Below are 16,018 nucleotides of genomic sequence, written 5' to 3' on the forward strand. Positions count from 1 at the left end.
AGCAAAATCTTTTATGTTGTTGGTCAAAAGAAAAATAAAGATATGCCATTGTGGTCCATTCAGACGTACAGTCGAGAAAAGTTGAAATGCGCCTAACTTTTTTTAAAGTGCATAGTACTTTTTCATGATGCAATCTTTTCTCCAAACTAAAAGCTGATTGAATCCATTAAGATGATCGCAGCGCAGACAATGAAGAGATGTGCCTTCAGGAAGCTAGACTTTTTGAGTTTATAGCTATATACTTTCACTTTATGGTGTTTCTGTATGACTGTCTGTGTGCCTAGTCTAACCACCGTTAAATGCCTTCGGGAAGGTCCCTCCTAACTTGGAAAGCCAGAATTGGAGCTATTTCACCAAACTACTGGAGCGCAAGTTATTACGTAGGCTATCACAACTGAAAAAGTTGAATGTATGCGCCTATACAAACTTTTTTCAGGTTTTCCAAATAGATTTACCACACTGAACAAACAGTGAAAACACTCTAAGTGAGGTAAATCTATTTTGAAGACCAAAAAAAGTTTGTTTACATCGATTCACATTCAATTTTGGATTCATATGCTACATTCTACTTTTTTGTACTTTGCCGGTATCTTGTTTTACCGTTTCTGTATGACTGTCTGTGTGCCTAGTCTAACCACCGTTAAATGTCTTCGGGAAGGTCCCTCCTAACTTGGAAAGCCAGAATTGGAGCTATTTCACCAAACTACTGGAGCGCAAGTTATTACGTAGGCTATCACAACTGAAAAAGTTGAATGTATGCACTATACAAACTTTTTTCAGGTTTTCCAAATAGATTTACCACACTGAACAAACAGTGAAAACACTCTAAGTGAGGTAAATCTATTTTCAAGACCAAAAAAAAAGTTTGTTTAGATCGATTCACATTCAATTTTGGATTCATATGCTACATTCTACTTTTTTGTACTTTGCCGGTATCTTGTTTTACCGTTTCTGTATGACTGTCTGTGTGCCTAGTCTAACCACCGTTAAATGTCTTCGGGAAGGTCCCTCCTAACTTGGAAAGCCAGAATTGGAGCTATTTCACCAAACTACTGGAGCGCAAGTTATTACGTAGGCTATCACAACTGAAAAAGTTGAATGTATGCGCCTATACAAACTTTTTTCAGGTTTTCCAAATAGATTTACCACACTGAACAAACAGTGAAAACACTCTAAGTGAGGTAAATCTATTTTGAACCAAAAAAAAAGTTTGTTTAGATCGATTCACATTCAATTTTGGATTCATATGCTACATTCTACTTTTTTGTACTTTGCCGGTATCTTGTTTTACCGAGTTAAGAAAGATATTCCCGAGTTACGACCATATAATGGTCTTTAAAGCTTAAGAAGCTCTATAAACAATAAAGGTAGTTATTAATAAAATAACAGACAATATAAACTATAAACAATAAAGGTAGTTATTAATAAAATAACAGACAATATAAATTACAGTTTGAACAAAAATATCAACAAAATGTACATTTGAAAACTTGAGCAAATTTCTTTAAAGATTCCCGAAAAAGAATTGAAATCATTGCTGAAATGAACTTCTGACTAAATTACAGTATTTATTCAGTTTTAAAGACAAGAAACAAAATTAGACATACAAAACACTTTTTCCATTCAATGAATCGAATCAGCTCATCATCAGAACCAGTCTGCCATTTTGTTTGTTTTGATTTGCAAAAGTAATATTGTAATCCTTGTTATGGTGATGTTATATACTTTTTCTATAATTTGCATTTATAACACTCGCTTCAGCTTTTCAATCCTAAATCAAAACTAATGAAATGCAATATATAATAATGGTAATAGCATATAACGTAATATGAAAATGTGTATAACATTTACCGCTGTATAATTTACCGCCATATTTTTGCGGAACACTTAATTGGCCGGAACAGAAATACTAACAAACGCGCGCGCGCGCAAAGATTCGAGATTCCTGTCCAATATCCTTGCGTGAAGCTATGAAGGCCTCCTCACTCGCTACGCTCGTTGCGGGGGCAAAAATTATTTCAAATCTAATTTTTTTCTTCAATTGAAAGAGTGCTATGCTAATAAATGAAAAATAAACTATTTGCACATCTTCCTCCCATTCCGAATCTTAGTCACTGCGATAGTATCGATAATATCAGCTCTCCTAGTCTTTTAAAACTTGGAAAAAACTTTCGCGATTTTTAGGAAAATTTGATTTTTCGCTAAATTAACTTTTGCGAATTTCTTGTTTAATTTCTTACCTGGCAGAAACTTTCGCGAAAAAATGCCAAAAACGCCAAAAACGCGAAAGTTTCTGCCCTTAAAGTAGCAGTAGTTAGTTAACTGCCACTGCCAGTTAATAAAAATGATTTACTGTTTGCCAATACTGGTAGTAAAAGCTGGGGTGTTGCTTAATAGTGTATTGCTTGCCTTCCCGCTATGGTGGCTCATTATGGTGGCCGATTGATCCCTTTTGGCGAGTTGCAAAGTTTTGGTAACTCGAAATGCGAGTTAGAAGATAAACAATCAATATCAAAATGAAGACATGCCAGTGTCAAAACAATTCTTTTTTTTGCTAGAGGGCAGGCCCTTTCGAATGTTTTTTTATTTTCGAACGTTTTGTAAATTTTCGAATGTTTTGATTTTAGACTCACAGAGGATTTTTTACAAAAATCTAAAGAGAGAAAATTTCAGAAAGTTTTTTGATATACCTTGATTAAAAAGAACCCCTCTAACTAACTAACCTTAGTTAAACTAAACATTGTGGATTACATAAGTAAAACTGATTCCAGCATTCTTCCCATGTCAACCAGAGACCTCACCTCACTTTCTGAGACTCGAACAGATACCTTAAGTGGATTAATTTTCGCGTGGATTAATTTTCGCGATTTTCGCGTATTTTGGCCATTTTCGCGAAACTTTGTCCACGCGAAATTTTTAGAATTGCAACTTTTGCCAAAACCCCTAGGAAAATGAAAGAAATTAGGTAAAAAACAGGCCAAATCGCGAAATTTAGTCCACGCGAAAATTTTCAATCTTACATTCGCGAAATTTTGTCCACGCGAAAATTAATCCACTTAAGGTACAAACTTTCAGAGTCATTAAATAAAAGTGACAGAATGAAAAATGTTGAAAATGCTCTGGAAAAAATAAAGCCAAAATCATATATTCATTTAGTATCTTTCTCTACTATGGGCTGGCAAAATAATCACATACCTGTTACTGTTTCTTTTCTTCGATATTCGAAACAAACAAAACAAAAAAATATGCCAACAAAAACAAAACATTTAAGCTTGGTTACACCATGTTCTAGATGGCAATTATTTCCTTGGTACACATATCGTATACATCAAAACTAATTAATGTTGTAACAAAACTTTTATCGCCATAAATAAACCTTCCCAGATCTAAAGAAAGTACCCAAGTTTGATGAAAACAGGTGTGTGAAGGTGCGGTTAAATCCTGACAATGCGGATCTATTTTCCACCTCCTATCTCTCGATCTCCTTTTCTATTTTCTAGTTTCTGAGACTTAGTTTCTCATTTCTGACTGAGTTTTCATACCTGTCAATCATTTGTTCATCAATTTCGACCAGTCTAATTTTCGCACCGAGTGGGATTCGAACCACCACCAAAGAAAGACCTTCGGATCCGGAAGCCAGCGCTCTATCCCTTGAGCCATCGCCGCACAGCAAAATCACGCAATTCATAACATTTTATACCAAACTGGCAAAATACGGGGGTAATGTTATTATAATATGGGTAAAAGTACCCCTTTTTTAACCTGACTGAAATTCGAGCCGTTACTAGCAACCCTGCGGGGCCCAAGGCGCCGAGTATGCACCCGGCACAGTGACAAGCCGTTACTAGAAACCCTGGCCCTACATCGAAGACGCCAAAAAATAAAAATTTAAAGTTTCCGCATTGTCAGGATTTAACCGCTTCTATGAAAACAGCTCCCGCTTCGACGGCCATCTTGAATTTAAACAACGCAAGCTATGCTACTTCGTAACGGGGAGAGTACCTTCACAAATGTTTCATCATAAGCACTCGCCAGCTAAAATAGGTTGTTCGCCGAAATTCGGCGAAAAGCGGCATTTTTTGGGAAAGAGGATCTACCGAGTATTAAGCAGCCTCTATAAGAAACTTTTTTCGCTAGAGGATGAGCAGAAGCCTATGACCGCCTTCGTCCTTCCGACCCGCCCTTTGGCTTCCTTCCGGCGGGCGGCGGGGGAGGCATAATGTGACGTTTATCTCCAAAGTCTATTTACCTCCACAATATTTACGAAATCGATTCCGATGTCGAGCCAGTAGGTGTGCTGCGAAAAAAATGGCGGCCTATTTTTTTCTTTCTCATCTTTTTGTTTTGTTTTTGTTTTCATATGGTCAGCATGTTTTTAATTCGTAACATTGATTAGAAATCTACTCATTTATGACGTTTATTCGTGACTGTTTTTAAGAATATAATTACATCATCATGCTAGTATACAATGATAAACTTTCAGAGGCCCACCAATTTTTATCTGTGTTTCATTATTCTTCTGAGTTTTGCTTGTATTCAACTTGAATGAAAGTCAAAAAAGAATGGTGAGAAATTTACGAGATTTAAGACAGGATAATTTTCTCGGGAAAAATTAGATTTTGAACATTTTACATGGGGGAGAAGACTCCTCAATTTATTCGCGCGGCTGAGGTAGAAAAAAGTGGCTAGAAAATGATTTTCGTGATACACCTCTTAGATTCCACTTTTTTTGATGGAAACTCTCGAATTAGTATATGTAGATTCCAAAACCAAAAAGTTTCCACGATATTATCGTGCAAGTAACGAGTAAATGGTGATTTTTTGCGTTTCCAGGGCAAAATTGCAAGGCCTGGAAATTCATGATTTTTTTTTTTGGGGGGGGGGGGGTCTTCAGATTAAAAAAATACCTATATCACATGATAGAGCTCTTCAAACTGAGCAAAAAAGTGTATTACACCAAAGTCCCAACTTCTCTAGATCAAAAGTTATGGGCCTATTTGTGGTGGTCGTGGCTTCTTCGTAAAGACGAAAGACAGATCTGGACTTATTCGTACTTTCCAGTCTCTTGTTCGTAGTTTTTCTGACTTTCTGGTTCTATGTGAGTTATTTTCTATGTTTTCTAACTTAATGACTTACCGACAGATCGCCACCGGTGGGATTCGAACCCACTAAATGCAAAGTTCCGATGATTTGAAACTCAGTGCCTTATCCACTGCGCCACGGATTAATGCCGAGAACGTGTTTCTGACGGCTATTTATATTGTACAAACTGCAGACCAGACTATATTTAGAGAAAATCACAAAAGAGTGCTTGTTTCGAGCTCCAACCCTAACCCTAACTGATAATAACCAAATTCCTTGTTAATCTGATACGTAACCACACCCAAACCACACCCATACCCAACCCTACCAGGTCGCCTGCAGGTCCTGACACTATTCCCGCATGCCGGATCCGAAAAATAGATACATAGCCATAAGCAAAAAGCTCGTACCCATGTCTATTTTTAGCTGTTAAAGCATAATAATTTGAGTTGAGTTCTTTTTCAGGACATGAAACTTGGATATTCAAAATCTACTCAAAATTCCGCTTCCACCAGCTTCCACTGATATATAACATGATAGGGTTATTTTCAAGTTAATATTCCGTTTTTTTGGATTTCGGCCTAAAAATGACCCATTTTTGGCCAAAAAAGTGATGAAACGCTAAAAATCATAAATGAGAAATATGTAATTATTTCATAGTGTCCTCCTGGGTTGGTTCCCCCCACTTAAAATCAAAATTTTTCTCCATTCCCCCCTCTTTTATTTCCCCCACCATATTTCAAAATTTTTCGGTTCCCCCCTCTTTTTTGAATTCCCCCAGCTATTTGAAGATTTTGCGGTTCCCCCATATGGTTAACATAAAAATGCCTTAAATCAAGTTTGAAATTTTGGAAAGCTTGAAAAAATAGCCTTGAAAGTGCTGGAAAAATGAAATTGTATTGAAAAGTTGGTTTATCCCAAAAGATTTGCTGATTTTATTGCTAAACAGGTTTTGCAACAAGATCACCTTGAGATCAGTGAAGTTCCCCCAGTCAAAATCTCCTAAATTTATGGTTTTCCCCCTCTTTATTTTCCCCCAGCAAATTTCAAATTTTTCATTTTCCCCCATACTTTAAAAAAAGGGCCAAAATCAGAATCCCCCCCCCCCCTTTATAAAGTGGGGGGGGGAGGACACTATGTTATTTTCCTGAATTTGTAAGAAATATTATAATTTTAATGTAAAGTTGTCAGAAATACATACTAGAATGAGAAAAATAAACTTAGAAAGTTAAAACATGAGCTAAATCCTAAAAAAAAAACGGGTTTTTCCAAAATTAGTCTACGAAACATTTTGATCAAAAATGAGAAAATCCACCTTGCAGGACCTCTAGTTCATTGTCTTCTGCATTTTTGACTCTATTTTTGCCTATTCTGATATACTCTACCTATTTGAAAATTTTTCAAGCAAAGAAATCTCAATTCAAGTACAATTGACGAAAAGATAGGGGAATTTTGAATAGGCCCAAATTTCCGTACGGCGTGACAAAAACTAAAAGGGCTACAGAAAATCTTGTGGGTTGATTTTTGAATTTCTATTTTAGGTTTCTGATTAACAATATATGGTTGATGTTTTCATGGAGAAAATAAGGCCTGATTCCACTCTCATAGATTTTTACAGGCTATTGAAAATTTTCCGTCACGGCGTGACAAAAAACTGACCTAGTATAGTCAGTGAAAAAAATGGATTTGAAAGCCTCAAATCATAGATCAACCAGTCCAAGTCCTATAGAAAGTTGACTCAGCTTGCAAAAGAGGCCTTTTTGGTAAGTTTTTTTGAATCTATACCTGAAAAAAAACCCTGTAATAAGGACATCATTCCAAAGCAGTTTTTTCAGTACCGTAGCAGCAGGCTCAGATTTAGCCTATGTTGATTTTTCGGGAACATATGCTGTTATATATCAAATTGTCGGAATTTTATGTCGATTTCAAAAATGGTTAAAAGTAGGGGTTAAAAATGAAGTCAATGAGAAGAAAATGCAAAACTTGATGATTTTTTCTCCTATTTTGGCCTGCGATTTTACAAAAACCTAAAAAATGCGATAAAAAATTTCTAAAGCGAGGTTAAGCTCTATTTTTTTTTGCTTTTTGCTACAAAATACCATAGCTTCCCATAAAAATAGGTTTTAGAGAGATTTGAAGACCTTCATTTTTTGACATTTTTAAAATTTTTGGGTACGAGCTTTTTGCTTATAGCTACATGTCTTTCGCTTTTACGAAGAAGCCTTCACCATTTGTGGTCAAAAAGGTGTTTAATTTTGCATAAATTAATGCAGATTGTGGGGAAATTCCCTGTTTTCCATCAGTTTTTTACCACAAATAGGCTAATAAATTTTGATCTAGAGAAGTTGGGACTTTGGTGTAATACACTTTTTTGCTCAGTTTGAAGAGCTCTATCATGTGATATAGGTCTTTTTTTAATTTGAAGACCCCCCAAAAATCATGTTTTTGAATTTCCAGGCCTTGCAATTTTGCCTGGAAACGCAAAAAATTGCCAATTACTCGTTACTTGCACGATAATATTGTTGAAACTTTTTGATTTTGTAATCTACACATACTAATTCGTGAGTTTCCGTTGTTTTTTTTGGAATCTAAAAGATGTATCACGAAATGAAACGTTTTTCGACCTCAGCCGCGCGACTAATTTTAGCACACTACCGCGAGTGAGATCAGGTAACTTTGTGCATCGAGAGCAGCCAGTGGAGGCTAACATGCATAGTATAGATTACATTTTGTTGTACGGATGGTCAGGCATTTGGTGCGGTATGCAAGTTTCCCTCCACTGATGCAAGTACCCGACTTCACGGTGGACAGTCTGGGAAATCCTCCCAATTGCACGCTTATGTTCTGAGGGCGTAAGCGCGTAATTGCATGGTTATAATTTACGCCCGCTCCCGCCCCGGTTGAAATTGCTTAGGGATTTCAAGGGGTTAAGAATTCTCTAATTCGGGCGAAGGCATGGTTTAACGGGCAATCCATTTTTACGGAATCTTCTTCTACGATAAATTTTGAGTAAAACTGCCCTAGGCTTTTGAAATTCAACAGAGCTTTCGGAAGGAATTACGTGTCAAAAATATAGGACATTTTAAAGCGTGCAATTACACGCTTACCGCAAAAGCCGTCACCCGTCAATCTTGCTTAACGCTTACCGCCCGTTTCAGAACAATTTCAATTACACGCTTAAAAATTCTGCCATTTTGATAACGTGCAATTGCGCGCTTACGGCCTCGGAACATAAGTGTGCAATTGAGAGGATTTCATTCCCAGACTGTATGATAGCTAGCTAGGCAGTATGTAAGGGGACCCGTCCATATTCATTTGACAACGCAAAACGTCAAATTGACGTTATCCTCTGAACCCCACCCCCCACAGATAACCTCAAGCGATGTACTGATGTATACCAAAAGTTGTAGCCATTTTTCATCAAAGTTTCCCTGTTCCGTCGCAAAAACCGTACTTGGTTGTACCCGTGTGTGTATGTGTTCTTTTAGCTAATGACCTTTATTTAAAAAGAAATTAAAAGCTCCACTTGGCGCTAGGTCCGTGCCGTGCTTTAGGCGTACAACCTTCTTTGCCCACTTGTGCGATGTGGTTTGCTCGATCGCGCAAACAATGAAAATATGATGTAATGATATCATAGCGCGAACCAATGGGATTATACGAGCAGCAAATTTTCACGTACTTGATACACGAATATATTTTCGAAAGCTTAAAAAGTATAGTGTGGTTGGTGGTTACAAATATCCGGGATTTTCACAAAAAGGTATACCTTTGATTTCTTATAACGTCAAACCTAACTTTTGAAACCCCCCACCCCCTCATAACGTCAATTTGACGTTTTGCGTTGTCAAATGAATATGGACGGCTCCCCTAAAAGGCATAGCCTGTGGAATCCAAGCTCAAAATTTTAGAAAAAATAAGAATCGATAGTTAATTCCCGTGACAAACAAGGAGGAATGAATACGTAGGGGGTGGTACAGTTACTTTCAGTCGGGGTTGTGGATGGCAAAATTTTTCGTTCCTTTTGTCTATCTTTAGCTTTAGCAGGATTTGTTATGTTACATAGACCCTCACATACAATTCCTAAAATTATTGAGGGTGGTGCAGGTAAATTAGTCTGATACAGAATATTTGAGACAGTCTGTGTGTGATATCCCTTGTGTTGACAGACTTTCCGAATTTTGAAAACCCCAGGGGTAGACACCACAAGTGTTAAGTGTAAGCCAAATCGCGCATTACGAACAACCTCTAAATTGCCGAGTACAGGAGAAAAAAAAATCGAAATTCAAAATGGCGGCCAAGCCCACGCTGATAACTATCAAAAATCTTTGTTTTTCAATCAGCTATTGCAACTCAATAAATCAATGAATTAATTTGAAATTACATTTCAAAATAAAACGATTTCCAAACCAACCTAAAGTCAGTGTTTGCCAACTAAAAATTTCTCTGCGGGGTCACTGGCAAGGAGTTACGACTTCAGACTTTAGATTCCAATTCTTGTATAGGCTGCAACTACACTGCCAAATGATCTGTATTACAAATACTTCAAAATGGGTCCATTGCGGGGTCACTGGCAAGGAGTTACGGCTTCAGACTTTAGATTCCAATTCTTGTATAGGCTGCAACTATACTGCCAAATGATCTGTATTTCAAATACTTTCAAATGGGTCCATAAGTTAAGAAAATGAAATTATCATCTAGCACGGGGGTTTTGTTTTTAAAAACAAACTTCAAAATAAAAATGTTAATGAACTTGTTATGTTACTTAAAATATCACTTACTTACATAATTTATTTAGGATATAACACCCCTTTCTTAAATAAATGGCCTCATAAAGTCTTTTATGTTTGACGCAAGAAGGGAGAAAAATTTAATTTGACCCCCAGTTTTTTCTCTCTCTATTTCCCGCGTGTTAGTGTATTTATTTATTTTTTATTTTTTTTATTTTCCAATTTATTTATTGTTGGTCTGCCATAGTAATAATAAAATACTAATTAATACCAACCGTAGAGAATAAACTAATTATATAATGAAGCTGAATGAAGAATTTAAGATAAATTTTTTTTTTCATATACATATTTTACAAAGACAAATATTTGTGAGGCTTATTTCTTTCAGTGAGGATTTAAAAGTTTCAATAGAGGATTCAAGCTTGATTTTTTTTGTAGACACAACTTTACCGAGGAAATGAAGCGTTTTCATTGGTCTAAAATCACGGATGGTCACGTGACCAGAATTTTTATTCAGGGAAATGCTGTGGCAGCAATGTTTTGCTTTAGTGAGATAGACCATTTTGTTGTTTTGATTTGAGCGGGCAAAATTTCTGTACAAACCAAAATATGGCTTTGTTGGAATACCGGTTGAAACACTTGTGACACACACGTACAATCAACTTACAGTACCATAAAAACTCTTTCACAAGTTCTAAAAACTTTCAAAATTATTAAAAACCACATCAAGACATCAGCAACATGTATCTAAACTTCCAGACAACAGCCATATTGTTTATAAGTGAATCTACCGTTGTTTTTTTTAAGTTTCCCATTTCCGCACTAAGTATAATTATAAGTAGAAAATTACCAGGATTGGGTAGTTGATGAAAAATAAGCTTTGGAAAGTTAGGCAGTTTTGTATGGGTAAGCACAAGATTTTCCGTACCTTTAGAAACAAACCCTTTCCAATCCCTTGCCAGTTAGCCTGGGGAAAATAAAGGAAAGATTTTGGATAAGTGACAAGAATCTTGTGCAGAAATGGGAAACTTATAAAAAACAACGGTAGGTACCATCAACTGCTCAAACTTGGGACGATTGGTCAAAACATGGGACTGTTGATATCTGGCCTGTGTTTTCACTTACTGTTAAATCTCTTTGACAACGAATTCGTTTCGATAACTCCATCAAGTTTATCAATCATACTTTCTGTCATAACATGTCACGATAATTTGCACTGATAACGCGCCCTTTTTAACTTTTTTGTTTTCATTCAAAATGACCGGGCATCTACATCTATCCATCTATCTATTATGGTTGAGTTACAAGAGGCTCTGGGAGCCCATTCTTGCAACTATAGATGCTTTGTGTAAGCATCCTGTCAGCGCCTTGAACTGACTTCCTAATTCTCCTCAAATGGCATGGGTTGACCCGGGCGAAGGTTTGTTTACTTGCCAAGTGAACTGTTGTGAGTGGGAATCGAACATTGGTCACCTGTACAGGAATCAAGGTTGATGTTCACTATACCACAACGCCATCTCTCATCTAAGTCTGTCACCCTTCAATAACAACCCTACTACGCACAAAGGGTCACCCTATTATTGTAAAATATCTTGGCTCTCATATTTAACAGCTCTGAAAACGATTTTAAAATTAGGAAACTTCAAACTTTTAGAAGCCTTGTCGAGCCCATTCTTCTATATGGCTTGGAGACTTGGACCATGCAGGACCATGACAAAAACCATGCTGAAGAGCCTTGATGGGTATAACAGCCAATCTTTTGAAAAGAGTCCAGAATCTTGATTGGCGCAACCACCCAACCCTTCAAGAGATCTATCATGGACTCCCAAGAATTTCCTCTGTCTTGACCAGCAGGATGCTCTCTTTCTCAGCTTACTGTTTCCGTGCGAAAAACGAAATTGTGTCTGAAATCTTACTTGGTGTCCTGCAGGCCCTAGGCGCTCGAGAAAGCGCACATTTCTTGATATTTTGAAACGGGAAACAGGGCTAGAGATTGAGGCACTGGGTACTACAATGGCTGATTGAGAGCTGTGGAGGGAGGGTTATTGTTTGTTTCCAATCTAGGTCCATTCGGACCTAGATTGAAGGATGATGATGATGACCCTATTATAAACGTCATCATTTGTTGAGGCTGTGGAGGAGGCCATGGAGGCTGTTTTGATGTTAGTTATCACCTCAATTGTTAAGTCTGAAAGGAATAAGTTTAGAAAGTTGTTGCCAATTTTGACAGATAAGTGTATCCTATTGTAATGTTGCAGGATGTTGTGGTCTTGTTTTTACTTTAGCTGTAAGGGAAATTTTGTTTCATGAAAGCCCAACCTGGGAAGTCACAGTTGATGACTGCAGCAAGCTTATTCGATACCCCAAATGGTTCAGTGGATTTTTTCAAGTCGTTCTGATGTTCGGATTCCAATGGCCCAGTTTGGAGAGGGACTTGGTATTCCATCTTCACTCATTTTTATAAGCACACTGGAAAATCAGGTTGAGGCTCGATATGCTTAGGGAAATCTCATTTTCAGTCTTAATTTTATTCTTATTTATATGGTTATACTTCGTTTTGTTGATTTTCTTTGGGTTCATGAAAATTTTGAATTTTTAAGTCAGCAGAACATTGATTCGGCTCAAAGAATAAATGAAAGTTTTTTTTGTAATTTGGTGCTGAAAGGTGAAAATCTTTGGTCTAAGAAAGCTCAAACAGCTTTAAAATTAACCCTAAAAAGGTCAGCTTTAGAAAAGCTGCACAAATGTTTTTGCATTTCAGCTTGGAGGTATGCTTAGCATTATACTGGAAGACTTACTAAGGTAGACTTTGTTGGTTTGCTGGCATTAGATTGCTGGCAAAAGAAGACGGAAAGTATTTCAATGTCAACAAGCTGATAAATAATTGTTCTGCTTGGTCAACAAAAATTAAGCATCCACCCCCAGGCTGGGAACAATGTACAATAAAACCTATGCACAGTAAGTGCAAGTAAGTAATTAAGTTTTAATACTGGAGTTTTTTAATCAGCAAGTAAAGAATGATCTATGGAATTGTTTTTTGAAATATTTAAGAACAAAGAAGTCACTGTTATAAAAAATAATGTGTAGGAATAGGCTATATACCTCTAAAGCTGTTGGAATACATTTTTGTTTTAAGTAAAAATTTACACCTGCAGAGGTCTTTTTGAATGGGTGATTATAATGTACTGCTTGCGTCAATTTGTAAGATTTGCTGTAGTTTGGAGCAGAATCCAAAATAATCAATTTCGCAAAAACTGGGATTTTTATATATTGATGGAACCAGTAATTTTATGCTGATTATTTAAAATCAGGTTGTAAAAATTTATTTGTGGTTAATTGCGAATGTGGCTTGAGTTTTTTCTCCTCTGTGGTGTTTTCAATGTAGGCTTTCAGTGTGGAGCTCAGACTCTTCTCTCTTTTTGAGCAAAAAATGACATTTTTTAAGAGATGTCAAATACAAACCAAATGGTGACACTTGATGACGGATCAGGGTGAGAATAATCTTGATTACCTTGTAAACTAGTCATATATACATGATTTAGCAAACAAGAAAAGTCATATTCTGATTTCAAAATTTTATTCCAGACGGTTGTTGTAAACTTTCAATATGATGTTGATTTAATTATCAGCTTTATAAGGATTATCAAGTGAGATATTACTAAGACATAATCAATTATTTACTTAGTGTTTTTATAACAAATTTCTCAACTTTTTTATTCACTCCCATTTATTTTACTTTTTGGACCTACCTCCGGGTACCCCGGTGGAGGTCCTATAAATTAACCTGTGTCCGTCCGTCCGTCTGTTCGTCCGTCCGTCTGTTACCAGCTTTTCTCAGGATTGGCTCATTAGTTTTTTCTGATTTTTTGCACAATGATGCAAAATGGCAATGCCCAGAACGTGACGGAGCCCGATTTTTGAGAAAAAATTTATTTGGGCAAATTTGGGCCAAAAACTACCTAAAAATAGGGTTTTTTGGACTTTGTGCAAAATCCTGTCATTACTTTTTTCTGATTTTTTGTACAAAGATAGAGGGCAAGATTCTCTAAAGAATGGCTGAAGTGGTTTTTCCTGGAAAATTCTTATTCGCCTTAAAATAAAAGATGCATTTTCGTATTTTGGGGAAATTCCCTTTAACCAAATAAGAAAAAATAGCTTTTCTCAATGTTGACTCATAATTTTTTTCTGATTTTTTGCACAATGATACAAAATGGCAATGCCTAAAATGTGACGGAGCCAGATTTTTAAGGAAATTTTTGCGAAGCGAATATACATGAGCGAAGCAGTTTTGCTATCGTGTGCATGTACCTTTAAATTCTATATACCAGGGGAGCGCCAAGGAAAAATTGATGTGCGTTTTCTACGGCACCGAAAACATCATTTTGATCCATCAGGCAGCACTTTCTCATACATTTCTATCCGTCGCTTCCGTAAATTTGGAACAATTGGTTTTTAGTGTAGAGGATGTATACCAGATCTAAATAGTTACGGAGATAATCTTGCCTTGAGTTTCTGTTTCGATTACATCCCTAATGTTTAAATTAGGAAATTGAAAGAAGAGATCGGAAAATCAGCGCGGGCTGGAAGCGTTCAAGAAGCGTTCAAACACTCGTTTTTCAAGAACTCGTTGCATTGACTCGGGCAAAGACTTTCGAATGTTGACTCTGAATTCGAATGTTGACTCTGAATTCGAATGTTGACTCTGAATTCGAATGTTGACTCTGTCTTTGAAAAATAAAATCATTGTTGTTTTGAAATTGAAAAGAGACGGTGCTTGAAAAGGAATGAAGAAAGCAGCTGAACTGTGGAATGAGAAAGAAAGAAGATGGATTTTTTATTGTTTCATCAACTCAACAGGACAGCAGCCTCAACGGAGTTGTTGCTTCGTTGCAAAAAGATGTTCAAAGCTGAAAAATGAACTGTATTATGATGGTGGGAGAACCATTCCTTGGATGATTGGATGATAGGATCTTGATATGTTTTGAAATGGGAAAAAGATAATATATTTTGCTTTGGATATGGCTAACCTGGAAAAATTTATTCCTCCCCTTATTGAGTGGAAGAAGAACTGTTTGTTTGTTGTTGCTTTTTAAATTCTGGCTTGGCCGACCCTCGCTCGATGATGTGGACTCTGTGGTTGTTGTTTGTTGTTTATGAGTACGCATTGGTGGTCAGAGAAATAGAACATTGACATGTGATTGTATTTTAAAGGATTTTATTGTTGATAATGATAATGGTAATGACTTGTAAAATGTCAAAATACATCGACAAAACTTGACATTATTTTTATGATGCACTTTAACTGTTTTAAATTTCTGTGCTACAATTAATACAGCCTACAGCCGAGAAAAAAGTCACAGATTTTTTTTACTTTTTTATGTGAAGTGTTTGTTCCTGTTTGTCAGCAACTCAAGGGTAAAAGATTTGCCATATTTGTCTCCAACATACTTAAGATTTTAAGAGCCTTTAGATTTCCCAACTTTGAAAAATTACACAGCCAGTAAAATTTAGAGATTTTGCTTAGTAGAATCGTAGAGGAATACTTTCAGAATCTCAGATCTTTACTTTTTATCTGGTTTTTCATCATTTTCATCTCAGGATTTTACAGCGCTAATAGTTTTAATATGATTTTAGAACGTTGTTAAAATTTTCAGAGTTTATGATGCAATTAAACCAGATTAAACGATATTCCTAATTGCTTATGATTATTGAATTTTGAAATAGCATAAATCAACTTATTTCCATTAAATTCTAGTCTTGAAATTCTCTGTATTTCACATCCCTGTCTCAATAAACCGGGTGATGTCTCAAGTTTGTTTAATTTTGTTGCCTCTATGGCCTCGCTCTGCAAGGGAAACTTTTATTCTTAGAGAGTAGAGAAGAGCATAATGGATTAGGGGAATATTTTTAACCTATTAATCACATTCATTTGAAAGTGCTCATTTTCCAACGATTCATAAAAAGATTTGTATAATTTTCCTCAAATCCGTAGAAGTAAACATTGTAAGTTTGTACGCCTGAAGTGTTTGAGTAAATCTCTTAAGTCTTCTTGGACCCTAGCAGTTGTCGGGGTTTCGCGGGGTTACGAATCCATTTTAAAATTGCGTGACCCTATAAATATTTTGCTTGCAACTTGCGAATCGAGTGACTTGCCTGGATCGCTTAGCAATTCTTATATATATACACTAGTTCAACACACAAGCTTTATT

This window comes from Clytia hemisphaerica, unplaced genomic scaffold (genome assembly GCF_902728285.1).
Source record: "Clytia hemisphaerica strain Z4C2 unplaced genomic scaffold, Clytia hemisphaerica genome assembly, whole genome shotgun sequence".
NCBI lineage: Eukaryota > Metazoa > Cnidaria > Hydrozoa > Leptothecata > Clytiidae > Clytia > Clytia hemisphaerica.